Below are 18,498 nucleotides of genomic sequence, written 5' to 3'. Positions count from 1 at the left end.
TATGATACATTCACAAAGAAAAACAGTTATGAGGAAAAGGTGAAATATGTTTAAAATCCTTCCAAGCAAAAAACAAATTCTCAGTGTTTTCAGATATTCAGGAATCCTGTGCACATGGGCGTCCAGAAGGGGGGCAAGGGGGGCCATGGCCCCTCCCTGGAAAATGAATGTGTACCTAAAAATTATATATTTCACACAATTTCATTTCAATCACAGTAATTTATGTTAATTATTATAAATTCGTTGAAGAAACATGATAATTTCAGACTGAAATATTGTTTTTTGAGAGGGCACCACTATTTTGGAGGAAAATATGTGTCCTTTGCCCCCCCCCCCCTGGAAAAAATTACCTTACTTGCCCCTCCCTGGAAAAAATTCTGCGGACGTCCATGCCTGTGAATAACATAATAGAAAGCAGAAAGAAAAACATAGCCCTCAAACCTTAAAATTTCAATGTTTTAGCATTTATGGAAATACATTTCCATAATGAGACTACTTTGTTAGTACAATAATTATTATTACTTAAATTAGGAAATATTACAAAAATATCTGTAATTGAACTGAAAAAAAATAATTTCACTTCAAGTTCCTCACAATGCAACAAGTAAATCACAAATTGCACTCATAAACACACACAATACTATAATAAGCCGAAGTTTTTCTGTAGGCAAATGATGAAAAGATTCTCTCTCCTTGACCACATGAATTCTACAAAAGTCTGAGAAGTTCCTAGATCTGACTTTATTCTCATCTTCAGGGTAAAGGTAAAGAAGTAATTCTAGCCTGAAGATAGTGGCATTATTCTCAAAAGCTCAGAAACAGTTGCAGAACCCACTTGATCGATAGTCCAAGAGAATCAATTCAACATAAAAAATTAATAAATAAATAAGTAAAATAAGATTAAAAAAAAACCTGGATTTTACTGGCATTACTACCAATCTTCCATCCCTGCTATTGGTGCAATCCTCAAATACTTTTCAGTTTTAAAAATGGAATTTTCAAATGAGATATAATAATTCAAATAATATAAATAATTTATTCAAATCAACCAAGTACATAATTATAATTTACTTTTTATTTATTTTCACTTTACACTTGTTTCTTTGCATTTTGTCAAATAATTACTACATTGCACTTGTGCTTTTTTCTTCTTAACTTAGGACCCTTCTGCTGGATTAAATCACCTGGGAAGAAGAAATATACCATTAAGGAATTTGATACAAAACCAAATGCTATTGCAGCAGCATAAATTTAAAATTTCATTAATTCTCAAGTAACAGAATAACATTGTCAAAGGTGTTCAGTGGTGCGTAAGCTCAGTAGTAGTTTCCCACTGATACAGTTCCCTCAAAAAATAAATACATATGTGGAAAGGTGGCAGAAATTGTCACCATTCCATGAAGGCACATGGTTCCACATTATCTACTGGCTACAGTGGAGATGATGTGATCAGTACCATGTTTCAGCTGTCTCACCCCCTCCCTTCCCAGTTACCCATAGAGTAAACTAATTTGAAAAAGTAACTATACTAACTTAGCTACTAAGCCAGCACTGGTTTATTTCAGTCTGTAGAGCAATGACATGGTATGCCAAAGAACTTGGTTTGTGTCCTGGTCAAGCCTGAATTTTCTTTGCAAAAATTTCTACGCAGTACATCTCCTATGTGAACCATGACAATCCAGTTAGTTGGGTGTCTTTACTGCCATGAGACAATTGAAGTCTGCATTATGTCAGTTCAAAACAAAAAGAGAACTTCTTATGTACGTTTTTGCAAGTTTTCATTTTCAGTGTCATTACGAGTATTATTAAAGTGGTTAACAGAAAACAAAACTAAAATTCAAAAAAGCAATGAAACAAGAAATGGAGATACAATAACATGCTGTACTGTAGCCTGCATGTTGAAATGCAATCATGAAAATATGTATTCCATATTTGTTTTTATTTGTAAAATGACATATATCATCATCATCATCAGTATTCCACCACGTTTTCCACATTTTTAGAGAAGTTTGCAGATTTCATCCATATATTTAATAGAAACATAATCCATATTTAATGGAAACATGGTCTCCACTTAACGTTTCATGAAATTTAGTGTATAGCTGTGGTAAATTATGGTATCACAGCACTGGTGGGGCCCAACTTCCACATTGCGCTGTGCCTTCATGTCATGGTGCATGATGCGCTTTACCTTACTTCCGTTCCGTGTGTGCCAAATCATATGGTAAACCCAGTACTGCATTCAGTGTTTAAACCATTCATCTTTTAGATCTAAGAGACAATACTAAGATGAGAAATGACCAATATTATGATTAAATAATAAATGGTACAGTGGGATGCACAAGTATTGGGTCAGCAAATTGTCCATAACAATTTTCATTCATATTTCTCTTGCTTCTTTCGTGTTTTTAGGGACTGACCTTTTATGTATGCAAGTGCTGGTGTAGAAATTTTCAGCAGCTTGTTTGACATTTTGTTTCATTTTTTTAAGCACTCATTTCGTAAAACAAGGGCAATAAACATGGCGATGGACAATTTACTTTGTAATTCTTATGCATCTCATTGTACAACAAACCACATCCATACTGACAAGAAGACTCAAACTCTGAATGTTTGGTGATTAAAGTATGGGTCTAGCACTAAAACCACATTGCCACTGACCCAACCACCTGTTTTATGCACTGAATTGATGTGAATATTTCAGGAGAATTAAAAATATTTGAACTACAAATTTGGAGCTTTTTAATTATTATGTGAAAGTTTGTGCAGTGTTCCATTCACACATGATACAACATACCTTTTGCCAAACTCCAATGTGTTGCATGCTTGAAATGGATACTGATATAGCATTTAGGAAGCCAAGCATTCTATCAATTCTTGCTCAATTGAAAGCATAATTTCCATGCATTCTATTAGGGACGATCCTGTAATAACAATAATAAATTTAATAATCTCATTCAAAATATCAAATATATGAACAAAAAAAAAAAAAACTTGCATTCAATACACGTAAGGGTTATTTCAAAGAATGTCAATTGGCCCACTTTTAAGGAAAGCCCACTCTGACCTTAAATAGTTACAGGAGTTTGTATGATAAATTGGCAGCATTTTTTAAAAAAGTAGGCCCTGTGTATTAGTATCAATTCAAGTAATTGTTCAATTCCATGACCCACTCTTTCCACATACAGCCATTCACATGGGAAGTAAAGGTAAAGGGATTGAATAATAGTTGTCAGAACACAAGATTGAAAACTTTCAATAACCTTTACCATGATTTATTTTATTTATCTTTCAAGCTAACTTCCAACCATTGAGTGAGTAACATTTCAAATTTCTTATAAAAACTTATTGGATCCATTTCTAATGGGAGGAGGGGTGGGTATTTTGTTGCTTCAGGTTCTAGTTGAAAACATGAAAAGCAACTTACTTGTGGATCTTGTCCAAAAGAGGTTCCAATGTAGTTTCTAGGACCTCCCACAGAAATTTCACAGCTCACTACCCATTGGCACAGTTCTTGGCATATCTTTTACTTTCCAGACTTAAAATCAGAATTTCTCATAAAAACCTGTAATTAAATGAATTTTGAGCATGAAAACCATAAATTATTAACAATTTTGAACAGGTTTAAACTTAATGATAACAATCAAACCATAAATTACCTAAATCTACTGTATTAAACTTATATTGTGTCATTGTTTTGATTACTAGAACTTTAAATCCAAATTTTGTCCAAAATTGCAATTCTTGCGAGAGAAAAAGAATTTTAAATCAGTCATAAGATACCTAATCACAGTTAAATATGCATGAATGCTAATTGTTGCAGTCATAAACAGTTTAAACTTGAAGGGAAATACAAAATAACACCAAGAACTAACATCTTTCATGTCAGTACCACTCAGTTTTTATGTAAAAGTGTCATTCTTGGAAAATGCCGCAAAACCGAAGGAATTTTGAATTATTACAAAAATTTTGCTTTTACTTCACATTATTTGCTTAGAACTAGCAGAAGGATTTTAAGTGGATGCTCAATATGTTATGGAACATCCAAATAGTTAATATTAGTGAAAATCAATGTTGCCATCTTATTTTCTTAGAAAATTCCTCAGTGTTCCGCAGATAAAAATTTCTAAGTTTCAATTTTGTTTTCACATACAAAGTTAAATATAACACCTCCAACTTGTGTAAATGTACACTATTATAATTACTCATAAATTTGTATTTTTAACCATTCACTTGACATTTTGTCAAAATTATGTAATTCTACTTACCTAAATACAAAATTATGAATAAAATGAACAATATTGGGAGACCAGTTCTTCATTTATAAATCTCCCATGGGATTAAATACTTCTCAACAGATAACCTTAGCTAGATCAAAATATCTTTACTCTGATGGGGTCTAGAACCCAATATTGAATTTTACTATAATTTTGGGACTTTCAGATAAATTTCGGCTAATTTGCATGATTTTTTTTTTCAGTGTACAGGATAGGTGAAGGAAGGGGACAATTGAAGCACACTGTGTCATTTTTTTCCCGTAAAGCTTTTAAACCCTTCCCTGGAATTATTTATGTGTGGAGGTTCAGGATTAACAGTATCATTCAGTCACTACTGATGAAATCCATACAATTTCAGCCAGTACTTTTAGGCTGTTATGCCAGATGAATAGTTAGGTACCCTTGACTTTCTGTACCACCAAGTGAAAGTTTTTGCATTTTTTATAAAGATTAAGTTGTTTATGTAGCTTTTCTGCTGTTTTTAGCTCAGGGAAATGAGTTATGGTGAAGTAAAGTACCTAGTTTCCTTAGCCTGAAGCAGGGAAGCTCGAAGGCTTTGTGCAAGTGCACCCAAAATATTAATAATAAAAGTCAATAATTGAAAATAAATATTAATTTTACATTTTAAATGTATTATAAAATAAAGTAAATCAAACACGAAGGACTGAAAACTCACAAAACCAAAATAGAAGTGTAACTATTGTTAGTAGTGCTAAGTTTGGTGACGTTATCATTTGCACGTATTTTAAGCTATTTGAATGTGCATACACCAATTTTGACCAATAAAAAGTTGCGAAAGTACTCCGAGATAGGAGGTTTTTAATTTACGTGAGCTGTGGTTTGGGATCAAATATCGCGGTTGTTCGTGCTTTCCGCGCTTAGAAGCACATTCTATGTTACATAAAACATCAAAACCTGTCAAGTAAGAAAAAATTGTACCTCAGAGACTGTTACTAAACATTTCTACCATCCGTAACTCGGCTATTGCAAGTTTCTGCTTTCAAAAATTTCTGAGTACTACTTGTAAACAACAGACACGCACTTCATGTATCGTTTGTATACTACCTAATGAAAGTGACCGGTATTTGCAATGTGGTACATGTGATAAAGACATCGATGAATTTATATCTTCCACTACACAAGCAAATTGAATAAATGCACGTGGTTTTGGCTTCGTTGCATAGTACAGCAGTACAATAATAATAATATAGCACTAATAAACTGTGTTACAATGAATTTTCATTCCATTATGTTAAAAAATAAAAACATTATACGTACCTTGAGTTATGTAGATTTACTTTCCACGCAGGCATTCGAAGCACAACCATCGATAAAGAAGCACAACATAGCAACAAAAACATACGCTTCGGCCATGTTGGCCTGTGAAAGTTGACAAGCGACACAAATGCGCATGCGCGGCTTGGTCTAAAACGGTATGGAAGTATTTCCGATTCCACGGTCGAGTCCGTAAAATTTTTACGGTAGGATGTATTAAATTTCACGGTAACTTCTAACAGTGTAGGGACCTTGATATTTTGTTATTTTTTTTAAAATTGGTGTATTTTCTTATTTTTATTTTTTACTACACGGTGTTATTTTCCCCAAAATTCACATTTTCATTTTAGCGCATTTTCTGGCAAATATCTGAAATTATAAGTTCATGGTGTTTTTAAACTACTGTTTCAAAGGAAGTCAAATGGCTTACGCCTCTTCGTGAGAGTTTGATATCTTGAAAGTTATTTCGGGAAAGTTATTTTCCATAATGACCATAAGTGGCGACGCGCCCAAAAAATTAAAATCAATCAATCTCACGTGACAGATACCGATATTTTATGGCACCAAAAATTGGCATTATCTTTTTTTCACTTGTTAAGTTGAAAAAATCCTGGGAAATACATGATTTAATGTGGCTCTCGGAATTATTCCATGTACGTATAACTCCATAGTTTACTCTTGAGTAAAATGTTGGAAACCTTGCATGTTCTATGTACACAAACATGGCCTACAAAAGACAAGAATGTTGGATTTCATGGAATTTTTCGTTGTTTTAGGACATTTCTTTTAAAAAAATCGCTAAAAACGCCAACAATTCGCATTTTATGGCAAATTCACATTATTTCGAACGGGCGAAAAATGTGTCCAGACATCATCACTGCACATTCCTAAACATAACTTCGCAGCAATTACCATTTTTCACAGTTTTCGCGTTTGCGAAAAATCAATGTCCCTACTAATTGGAAATTACTTTCTGGCCACCCCTCATATAAATCAGTAGATGGAAAGTGAAAATTTAGCAGGGCTGGCAGAGAAAAGTCAATTCTTGAAGAAAGTGATATGCTTTTATGATTGAATGATTAGAGTAAATATGATATTCAAATATTTACGTATCTATTATTAGTATTTTATTTCATAATATTGGACATTAACCTTACTCGGTGAGAGATTAATGACCATCTCTCATGAGTTTAAACAGACTACTCCTATACGGACAAGAAAAAAAAATGATAATTCAATGCATTTTCCACTTATATTTAGAGGCTTAACATTTACTCCCCCGATGATACCATATGGTATCATCAGAGTAAGGTCGTACTCGCCCGATGATACCATATGGTATCAAGGTGCTGATTACGAAATGAATGTGCTTTTTGGACCTTCATACACTTATGTTTGGGTGGAACTCTAACACAGGTCTGGAGCAAGCCTGGGAAATTCATATTGATGACCAACCTCCCCCATCTCTGCAACATATCCATGCCACATTTCCGAACAGAGTTTCACATTTTGGCTCATTATTCAACTTGTATGGCACCCAGGAACATGAAATATGTTTCAATCTCTTCGGAAACGTCAATTCTTTGAAGAGAATACTAAGGTTTGCGCATTCTCCCCCAAAATAGCGGCAGAAGAGGGGGCAAACTCGAGATTTTTTTTTTTTTTATGCAAATTCGGTGGTCGCGCCCCCAAACCCCCCTTCCTCGGTTCGGCATTCTGAATTATACATGGTTGCATGCTATGATGATTTAGCTGCAAAACAAAACTTATCCGAAGTAGATTGCTCCTATAGTGCCCGAGTTGTAACAATTTTCCTCGAAAAATGCAAATTACCTATTTTTTGTAAAAAATAATAAAAAAATCACATTTTGGCTTATTATTCAACTTGTATGGCACCCAAGAACATGAAACATGTTACGTTCTCTTCAGAAATGTCCATTCTTTGAAAAGAACACTAAAGTTCGGGGAAGAGGGGGGGCAAACTCCAGATTCTTATGGTTTCTTCATTGAAATTCGGGGGCTGCGCTCCCAAACCCCCTTTCCTCGGTTCAGCGTTCTAAATTGTACACGGTTGTATGCTCTGATGTTTTAGCTGCAACTTAAAACTTATCCGAAGTAGATTGCTCGCATAGTGGCCGAGTTATAACAATTTTCTGAGCAATATGCAAATTACCTATTTTTAGTAAAAAACAGTGTTTCACATTTTGGCTTAAAGCACCCAAGAACATGAAACATGTTTCATTCTCTTTGGAAACGTCCATTCTTTTAAGAGAATACTAAGGTTTGCGCCTTATCCCCAAAATAGCGGGAGAAGAGGGGGCAAACTTCAAATTTTTATGTTGTTTTTTTTCATTGAAATTCGGGGGTCGGGCTCCCCCAAACCCCCTTTCTCGGTCAGGCGTTCTGAATTGTACACGGTTGCATCCTATGATGTTTTAGGTGCAAAACAAAACTTATCCGAAGTAGATTGCTCCCATAGTGCCCGAGTTATAATAATTTTCCTCCAAAAATGCAAATTACATATTTTTCGTTAAAAAAAATCACATTTTGGCTTATCATTCAACTTGTATGGCACCCAAGAACATGAAACATGTTTCATTCTCTTCAGAAATGTCAATTCTTTGAAAATAATACTAAATTTCGCGCCTTCTCCCCAAAATAGTGGGAGAAGAGGGGGCAAACTTCAGATTTTGGTTTTTTCTATTAAAATTCGGGAGTCGCGCCTCCCAAACCCCCTTCCTCGGTCCGGCGTTCTGAATTGTACACGGCTGCATGCGCTGATGTTTTAGCTGCAAAACAAAACTTATCCTAAGTAGATTGCTCACATAGTGCCTGAGTTATAACAATTTTCTGTTCCGTGCTGCAGAGTTCCATAATGATATCTTTAAATTAAATTTTAAAAAAAGTCAATGAAGACGAAATTCCCTGACATTTCCCTGACTATTTTTGACACCTCAAATTCCCTGACTTTTCCCGGTTTTCCAGGTTTTCCAGGTCTGTCGCCACCCTGGTTTACTATGATTCTCTCGCTCTTTCTGTGGGTGCGTGTGTGTTTCTACCTGTTCCTTCTCTTCCCCCTTCCATTATTCTTGTGTTTCTCTATGTCTTTCTATTTTCTTCGTGCATATGTACCTCTTTCTTTCTTCCTATTTTTCTTCTTCTGTCCACCTCCTTTCTATTTTTTCTTCCTCTAGCCACCTCTTTCTATTTTTTGTCCTTGTTTAACTCTATTTCCTTCCTCTGTCTACCTCTTTCTATCCATTTGTTCTAAATCTCTTTCTATCTTTCCATTTTTCTTCTAGTTTCTTTCTTCCTTCTATACCTCTTTCTATATACCAACACAGGACAAATACTAATTTCTGGAACATTTTCCTGACTTCGTGTCCATTGCACAAAATATTCAATACTGAAAACGGATCATAAGATGAATCACAATATTTACAGAAATAATTTTCATTTGACTGATATAACTCCCAATGCTTATCGGACAAGCCCAAGCATTGTAAATGATACCAATGGCTACAATTTTCACAAGCTACCAACGTTTCCTTATCGGGATCTTTGCAGCACTTCACCATATTCATGGCACCATTCTTGTTTTGCGATTCATCAGGTTCATCACCACAATTGATAGATCTAGATGTAAGACTTGTTTTGGATCTCAGATTATAAGGATTACTCGATGCGTACATAATAGAAACTTATGTACAAAATAAATTCACAAGAACAATGGTATATGTGAACACTTAAGCAAAACACATCACTCAAGATCGTGCCGATAACGTTCCACAATACTGGACCACCAATTATACTATGACGATCACTGGTTAATAATTTGCACAATTAGAATTCGTTCATAAATATTTTGAAATATAACACGAAGGTGAAGATACAACTTCCATGGGTCTATGTATTAGTAAAATAACTGAGCAATATGCAATTCACTATTACCTGTATTTCCAATTCCATTACATCCATTGCTACATTGATTCTCGTTGCTATAGCAACGTTAGAATTCTAAATATTATCTAATTTATACAGCGTTGTACGTTGTACAAAATAATTATTATACATTTTTTGAACCGTTAATATAATGTGATTTGTATAATATGAAATTAATAATTTCAATAAATATGTAATCATATTGTGCGGATCCACAGAACAGTCACAGTCATCAATAGGACCATGGACTTTATGTCCTATGAAACTGTAAAATATGTATGTAATTATGTTTTGAAAATTGAAAAATATGTAACAAATTGAAAAATATATAACATAAATTGAAAAATATGTCATAAAAAATTTTAAATGTCAGAAAAATGCAGAAATATTCCCAGTATAGTCAAAAATATGAACAACAGAGACGGGGGAAAATCGAGTGTGCAGAGCGAAGCAGTACATCCTGCTGCGAAGGCTGGTAACCGCAGTCGCTTTCCCCTTCACGCAATCCCATTTCCTCTCACGTGTTCATTGGTGGAGCCGTCTCACGCCACTTCTTGCACACAGAGTTCTTCTCGTTCGCCTTCACCTGAGATAGCCAGGTACAAACTGATACGTGCATGGATCAAAACGACAAGTGATCTTGAAACAACCATACCCGATTGCCGATAGAGCAGGGGCTGTAATATACCGAATATTATTTTTACTTTTGACTGATTGTTGCGAGAATCGAAAAAAGGTAAAGAAATTAGAACAATTGAAACTTGATTACGGTGATTCTTGTCTCCGCACAACAATAACGGAGAACATTTTTTCTCAATAATGTTAGTAAAGCTATCAATTGTCGGCGGGGTAAATAAAGGGGGGGGGGTATTATTGTTCTGTACTAGTTGGTAAGAAAAGACGGGATGTGCTTTAAATTTCTTTGTCCGTAATTGCCATCGATAATATAAACTATCCGTTGCGCTAAAGGCACGGAGAATAAATTATAAAATAACTGATTATATGCAAGAAAATTACGAAATTATACAGAAATATATCTTATTCCGAGAAAATGGAAGAAATATGTTGTAAAAACGCGAAATTGGTAAAATTATCAACTACGTCTGTTTCGGCTGATTTTCACCAGATACATAAAGATCCCATCCCAGTTTTCGATCCGAAATAGGTTTTTAACATATATTTGTCCCCTTTACACGCATGTAAGAAGTAATAAGTTATGTCAGCGTTTTGTTTATAAAAAATGCAACAATTGATTAAGATTTATAGTGCGTAAGAAAAGCTATTTTGTTTGTTTGAACCTATTTTAGGTTTATGTGCCTAAATCAAGCCTTTTCTAGGTTTTATATATTTCTAAAGATTTTACAGGATTTTTATGTCACACAGGCATTTGCTTCGTTTGGTCATGAAAAAATTCAATGACGAACGTGTTTGAAAATTACTCTATGTCGATTCCTTCCTTCAAGTCCATGGTGATTTTTCAAAGCTCTAAACAAAGCAAACATTTCTAGTGCCACTGTTACCTGTACAGTTCAAATTTCTGATATGTGTGGTCTTGCTCACTTTCACGTCGCTTCGGTGCTTTGTGAGATTCACGCCGTGCAAAGTAACATTTCAGCATTGAAGTTTGCACCACTGACTATGCTTTTGTTGAAAGATTATTTTCAGCATATAAGACAAAATTGTGGAGTTTGACTGTGGATAACATGAAAAACTATTGTTGTCTATCTATACGGCGAAGAGTGGATTTTAATAGCAAATTTCCAATGGTAAGTTCTGTCATCGCCGTAGGGTTAGGCAATACACATAACGTTATGTAAGATAGTGCGTATGTCAGGATACAGGTGTCTCACCAGCAATGCCGGTGTCTATACATAATCAGTATATTTCAAGAATTTTAAACTATTTTAAGATTTTTGAAACTACTTAAGGATTTTTCGAGCCTAATTTAAGATTTCTTTTCATGATCCTTGGCATGTAACTGTTGTCGGTCTGTTACTAAATGGGACACCGTACTTTAAAAATGGTCACGGGCATTTCTTAACAGTAGTTGAATGGCAGATGAATTGAACAGACTAAGACCGTCAATATTTTAGAGTGCACTTGCAGCCTAACCTACAGATTAAAATAACGAGTATAATTTTTGACCAGCCCGTACAGATCCTGCAACCTTTGACGTTGGCCACAAAGGAAGTGAGCCAGAGGTACTGCAGCCTGTAGCTGAAGTACTTATCGGAAACTCCGAAACCTTTGAAAATCTACTCAGGGGTAAAATTCCTTTCCAACGTTCAGGTGTTCGCTGCGTCAGGGAAAACTTCCAAATGCAGAACGCATACTGATTAGCAACCTTGTGTAACCTGAGAGTTCCGTGTTCGTTGCTCCGCCACACCTGCAAGCAGAGCACCCCCTGACGAGAACGTGTGGTCGATAAATGTATTTTCCATTATGGAAACGATTTCAACGTTACACATGAGGTAAGGACATTTAACGAACACAGTGGTCCTAAGAGGTCTACACCATATTACGGCCAAAGTTTCCAATCCTTAGCTGCTATTATGGAAATAAATCGAATTTACATCCTGGTGGGGCCGCATAAAACGCTGTTACAAGTTTATTTACCGTACAATTTATAATAGTCTATCGTGAAAATTTGACAGTCTACTTGTTAATTTGCAAGAAAGGCACGCAACTTTACTTTTCCGTGAGAGCATAGGCATCGCCATCTCTCGGTGCTGTGGCGAGAATGAATGAGAAGTATTCATGGTGCGGTAACTGATTGGTATATTAAAAACATTAACACTCTCATACATCAAGTTGGCAACCCTGGTTATGTAGCAGTGCGACGATGAGTTGTGCTCCGTATTTACGTGAAAATACAATGGGAACGTTAGTTTATTAGTGATGAAATTGATGTGCACGACTAACAGTAAGCCCTACTGATCATAAAGAATCGACTTTATATACTTATTTAAGCTTTAAAATGTAATTAAATACAAAAAACAGTTGGTGTTAGTCCGATGCAAATGCAAACAAAGTGGATAGCAGTGTTGCCAATATACTATAAGGAATTATCAGCATCTCACTCAGTGTTGGCAAGTTACAAACAACGACGCATCGATCTCAAAATGGCTACTTCCTGATATATAAAATACATTCTATCTGTCTCTACGTTTAGTAATGCCTTCTTCTCTTACTCCCGTCACTGAAAATAAGAAACACGAGCATACTCATTATTATTCACCGAATAATCTAGATATTGTGCCAGGTATGCAATCCCAAAATCCACACAATCATGGGATTATGCAGCAAATGTTCAAAACCCGTTACCCGGCAAGACATTAGCTTAAAAATTCAATTTAGAGATTGTAAAAATTTATTTCACAGTGCATGTGTAAATCTAGCAGAAGAAGATATCAAATTTCTTCGCTCTAATGACCAGTTATGACGTTGTAACGACTGTAACCAAGAGCGTCACCGTAGTATATCCAGTGAAACGCCTTTGGAAGTTCAAACTCAATGTCCTACACTACAAGAAGTTTATCAGTTGTTGTTAAGTGTTAAAGATGATTTGTATAACTTGAAAAAATCTAATAAACAAACCGAGGATGAGCTAGGTAAATCAATAAATTTATCTCACGAGAAATTGGACGAAAATTCTAACCTCCTGAAAAATCAAAGTGAGTTGTTAAAAACTTGTATGACCACTATTGAGAACCTCAAAAGTGATAACGCGAGATTACAAAAGCAAATTGACAAACTTCATACTCAGGTTGATGAACTTGATCAATACTGCAGGAGGAATACGCTCGAAGTTTGTGATGTACCAGAGGTTCCAAATGAAAATGTTTTTGCAATAGTTAAAAATGTAGGACGTGCTCTCGACATCGAAATTAATGACTGTATGATCGATGCCTGTCACAGGCTCAAAAAACATCCAGGTCAAAGTGCGCCCAGTATTGTTGTTAAATTTGTAAGGAGAACTGATAAGGATAAATTTGTTCAAAGGAGAAAGGTTAAATGTAATCTAAACTGTAAAGACATTGATCTCACCATAGGGAGGCCTATTTATGTAAATCAAAGTCTCACAATGCAAAGGAGAATCGCCTTCAGTGAAGCACGGAAAAGTTAAAAGGGAAAAAGGTTATGAATATCTGTGGATTGATTGGTCTGTTAATGTTAAGTTAAGAAGAAAACAAATGATTCGGTGGTTCATATATTAAACTCAATAAATGATGTCCTCAACTAGAAGTAAAGGTATGACCGAAACCGACAACTATGTTTCAATATATATCAAAATGTAAGAGGAATTAGAACTAAATTAGATCAAGTATACAAGAGTATATTAACCGCCAATTATGACTTTATATTGTTAACTGAAACTTGGTTAAGTATTTTTGACAGCGAATTTATAGATGATAGATACCTTGTCTTTCGTCAAGACAGAAATTATAGAAATGGGGGTGGTTCATTAATAGCTATCTTAAATTTCTTCCGTGCTCAACAAATTGAATTTAACGTTGACAACATACAAGTGGTTTGTATTAAGGTTGTAATAGACGGAAATGTTTACATTATTGTCTCAGTATATTTTCCACCAAATTCAAAAATTGAAACATATCATGATTTTTTTGTAAAATTTGAAGATGTCATTAATTTCAACCCTTATAATATTATACTTATTGGTGATTTTAATCTACCTCTTGTAACTGGTCCAGATTATGATCTATTGGAAGGTGATCGTATTTGTTTAGCATTAGCAAATTTTCTTTCTATGTTTAATCTCCATTCTTTCAATAGTATTAGGAATGGCAATGGAAGAACCTTAGATTTAGTATTAACTAATTTAACTAATATTAATGTCATTAGATCTACCAGTACGATTGCACCTGAAGATTACCATCACCCTGCATTGATTGTTGAAATCCTAAATTATTTTATAAAATTCAGAACAAAGATCAGTGAATACCCACTTATAATTATTCAAAAGCGAATTTTCTTGGCTTATATAAGGACCTGGAGAAAGAAAATTGGGATCAAATAATTAAACATCTTAATCCAAATACTGCATTATCACAATTCTACTCATTACTAGACGCAGTTATAAGTGGGTATGTCCCTAAAAGGAAAAGATATAAAAGATCATATCCAAGCTGGTTCACATCTGAAATAATAAGAACTTTAAAGAACAAAGAATATTATAGGAAAAGGAAGAACTTATCCTATTATAACAACATTATGTTTATAGACACACGTAGGAATTTAAAGAGTATGAAAATTAAGCATAAAAGTCTTATTTGAGAAATGTTAAGGAAAATATCACTGGTAACTCAAAGATGTTCTGGAATTTCATTAAAAACAAAAAGAGAAATTTAAGTAAACAGAAACAAATGACTTATGAACCCCAAAATCTTGAGTCCAGCAAGGAAATTGCCGATTCCTATGCTAAGTATTTTAACAGTGTGTATTCCTCTACTCCCTCATCATATTCAATTCCTGAACCTTCCTATACTGAGGTAACTCATTGTCTTAACATTCACTCAGTAACTAATGATGATTACAACGAATCTGTAAAAAAATTAAAATCGAGTAAATCTAGTGGTGCGGATCAAATTCCTACTTATATATTTAAAGCTTGCGCTGACGTATTACGCATACCACTTTGTCATATATTTAATCAGATATTAAAATCCCAAATATTTCCCGATATTTGGAAAATTAGTAAAGTAGTCCCCATTTTTAAATCTGGTAATGCTTGTGATGTAAAAAACTATCGACCTATATCTCTCATTTCCGCTCCGTCTAAGATATTTGAACAAATTATTTATAAAAATTTTTTAACCATGTCAAACCATTTACAACTACAGAGCAACATGGGTTTTACCCGAACAGAAGTACTACAACTAACTTGATCACATTAACCCAATTTGTTTTTGACTCATTTAATGAGGGATCCCCAGTAGATGTAATATATATTGATTTTTGCCAAAGCTTTTGACAAATTAGACCACTAAATTTTGCTTCAGAAATTATCAAACTTTGGCTTTTCCATAAGTATATTAAAGCTAGTAGCTTCCTATTTAAGTAATCGAACCCAATTTGTAACATATAATCAGGTAACCTCTTTTACACTCAGGCGCACCGCAGGGTTCAAATTTGGGTCCTTTATTTTTTCTATTATATATATTAATGACTTACCACGAACAATTAAATACTCGAAGTGCTTATTGTTTGCCGATGATGTAAAAATATACAAGAGAGTAAATCATGAGACTGACTGTCTAGCTCTCCAAATCTGATTTAAATAATTGTTACGTTTGGTCACAAACAAATAAGCTTTCTTTTAATGTCAATAGATGCCATGTACTTTCTTTTGCTCGATGACATATAAGATACACTCACAAATCTATAATTAACAGTAATTCTTACGTAGAAAAAGCATTACCAAGGATTTAGGAATATGGTTAAACAACAAACTCGCCTTTGATACTCGTATTGAAAAAGTAGTTAACGACTCATAAAATACTTGGCTTTGTTTTAAGAAACTCCAAACATTTATTTAATATCAACTCTTTAGTATATTTATTTAATAATCTTGTACGAGCAAAATTAGAATACGGGAGTACGGTATGGTACCCATACATCTCATGCCATATCAATAAAATTGAAAAAGTTCAGAATAAATTTTTATGACATATTTACTACAAAAAATACAAGAGATCTTCATATGCAGATCGCATCTCCTATGTTAAATTACTAAATTAATTCTCATGTGATACACTTCAACGAAGACGCGAAACGGCTGACCATATATTACTATACAAACTTATTAATGGTATACTTGAGTGTGAAAATCTTTTACAGTTGATAAACTTTAACGTCAATTATAAGGTATTAAGAGTAACACAACCATTTTACTGCAATAAATCAAACCCAAAATTCCATCAAAATTCTCCAATCATTAGATTATTAAGTAAACATAATAATTATTGTCTGGAATGGAATTGATTTGGATTTTGCTTTTAATATTAAAAACTTTCCGTATAGTTTAATTATCATATTAGATATAATATACAAATAAAACAAGATCCAATTCTAGAGTGATATATTTATAGTCTGAAATACAATTTATAGCTTTTATCTCATAATCTAGAATTACATTTTATTTACATATAAATGAATTCCAATTTGAACTTTTGCTTTGTATTGATTATTGCTGTTTCTTATTTAAATAGTGGTATTTGTATAATTTCTTTATTATTGTCAAGCTTTTATAGCTTGTTACTTGTTTATTTTTGTTTCTTCTGTCCTCTAGTTCTCTCCTCTGTTCAAAATTTGTAATATATACATGTAATTTTTTGTATTTGTGTAACTTTTGTATTTGTATAACTTTTTGTATTCGTATTTATCTAAGGTTTTGTGTATTATGTATTTATGTAAATGATATTGTATATAGCAAATTGTAATGCCTATTGTAATTGGAGCATTCGCTCTGTTATAGGCGACTGGTTAATAAATAAATAAATACATGTATTAAGTTTATATTTGCTTTTAATACAGCATTGAGACACATAAGAACTTTCAGATTTATATTTGATTATTTCATCGTGCATAAAGGTAGATAATTAGGCTACCTGTATTATAAATTGCAGTTGTGTGCACCATAAATATAGTCTTAAAAATTGGATCATTAAGATTATATTAACTATGGAGCATTTGCTACGGTTCAGAGAGCAACTTCACTTTTATTATAAGGGACTAAAATAAAATAAAGGGGGAAACCCCCGAAATATGCCCTCCTCCACCCGCATACTTTCGGAGATATGCGCTATTGTCCCGGTGCCTACATCTCGGTCATCATCAGGAGTGAATCTTTTGAAAGCCTGCATCACACATACTGTATCTTCAGGGACTGAATATTTCGAAACATCACACTCCCTCCCATGTAATTTGAAAGGAGCAAGGTGCTTCCGATCCCGGTAAGAGGAACGTGCACAGTGGTTCCAATTCCACCTTAAACTTAGATCTTTGAACACAAACTGAACTTAAATTTTAAGTTCAGACCGAGACGAGAATGAGAACAAACATTTACAACAGGTTTTAAAAACATATCTTTAATATATATATATATATATATATATATATATATATATATATATATATATATATATATGTTATTTCTAAACAAATATATATCCTAAAAAAAGCCTCCACGATGACGCAGTGGTAGCGTCGTCGCCTTGTAATCAAGGGGTCCAGGGTTCAATACCCGGTGGAGGCACATAGTGGTTCGGATTCCACTTTAAACTGTAGATTCAGTCCCGATTAGCCTTACTGTGTACCAACTCAATCAATCAATCAATATTCTAAATAAAAATTATTTATGCTAATTTTGCATTGTAAAACCGGAATCCCTTGTTTGCTGTTCTAAAATGTTGCCATATACAAACACACACACACGTGTGTTGTGCTCTAATTTTGTACCTCAAAAATGAATAATGTTCCTGCGCCACTGGTTATCACAGCTCGTTGTGACGACAACAGTTCCGGGTTTGAGTCCCGGAATGCGCATGGGTGTTCTTTGTGAGTTTCCGTTCATCGAAATCATACCATCAACTTTCTTCATCTTCGAGATTAACCAAAAGCATTTCAATTAATTCAATGAACCTTTTCAAAATCTATATTGCTGTCATCTTCAGGAACTGAATCATTTGAGACCCAACATCACTCGTACCTCCAGAAGCTGAAACTTTGAGAAATCACAGCATTCTTATCTTCAATTCAAATGTTGTAAGTCCACTTTATGTAGGCTGGGCCTACAGTTTAAAGTGGGATGTGCCTCCTCCGGGTATGGAAACCGAGACCCCTTGATTACAAGGCGACGACATTACAACTACACCATCGAAAAGGCTCTCTTATCTAGGATGACCAGACGTCCGGATTTTTGTAGAACAGTCCTCTTTTTGAGGGTCATGTCCTGCCGTCTGCGATGCTAAATCCAAAACCCAAA

General features: G+C 34.2%; 1 long non-coding RNA gene across 1 annotated transcript; it reads right to left on the bottom strand.

The window, feature by feature from the left end:
* Window positions 1-1,016: 1,016 nt before the first annotated feature.
* Window positions 1,017-5,657, bottom strand: LOC145988278 (uncharacterized). The gene is made up of 4 exons (XR_014441727.1): window positions 5,556-5,657; window positions 3,428-3,565; window positions 2,798-2,924; window positions 1,017-1,184 (listed from the first exon to the last, which is right to left on the bottom strand). It is a non-coding gene; the product is annotated as an uncharacterized LOC145988278 (long non-coding RNA).
* Between the last annotated feature and the right edge of the window lie 12,841 nt (window positions 5,658-18,498).

The sequence above is a fragment of the Lepisma saccharinum genome, chromosome 5, assembly GCF_977018435.1.
Source record: "Lepisma saccharinum chromosome 5, izLepSacc3.1, whole genome shotgun sequence".
Classification (NCBI taxonomy): domain Eukaryota; kingdom Metazoa; phylum Arthropoda; class Insecta; order Zygentoma; family Lepismatidae; genus Lepisma; species Lepisma saccharinum.
This window is presented reverse-complemented; position numbering and strand designations above follow the sequence as displayed.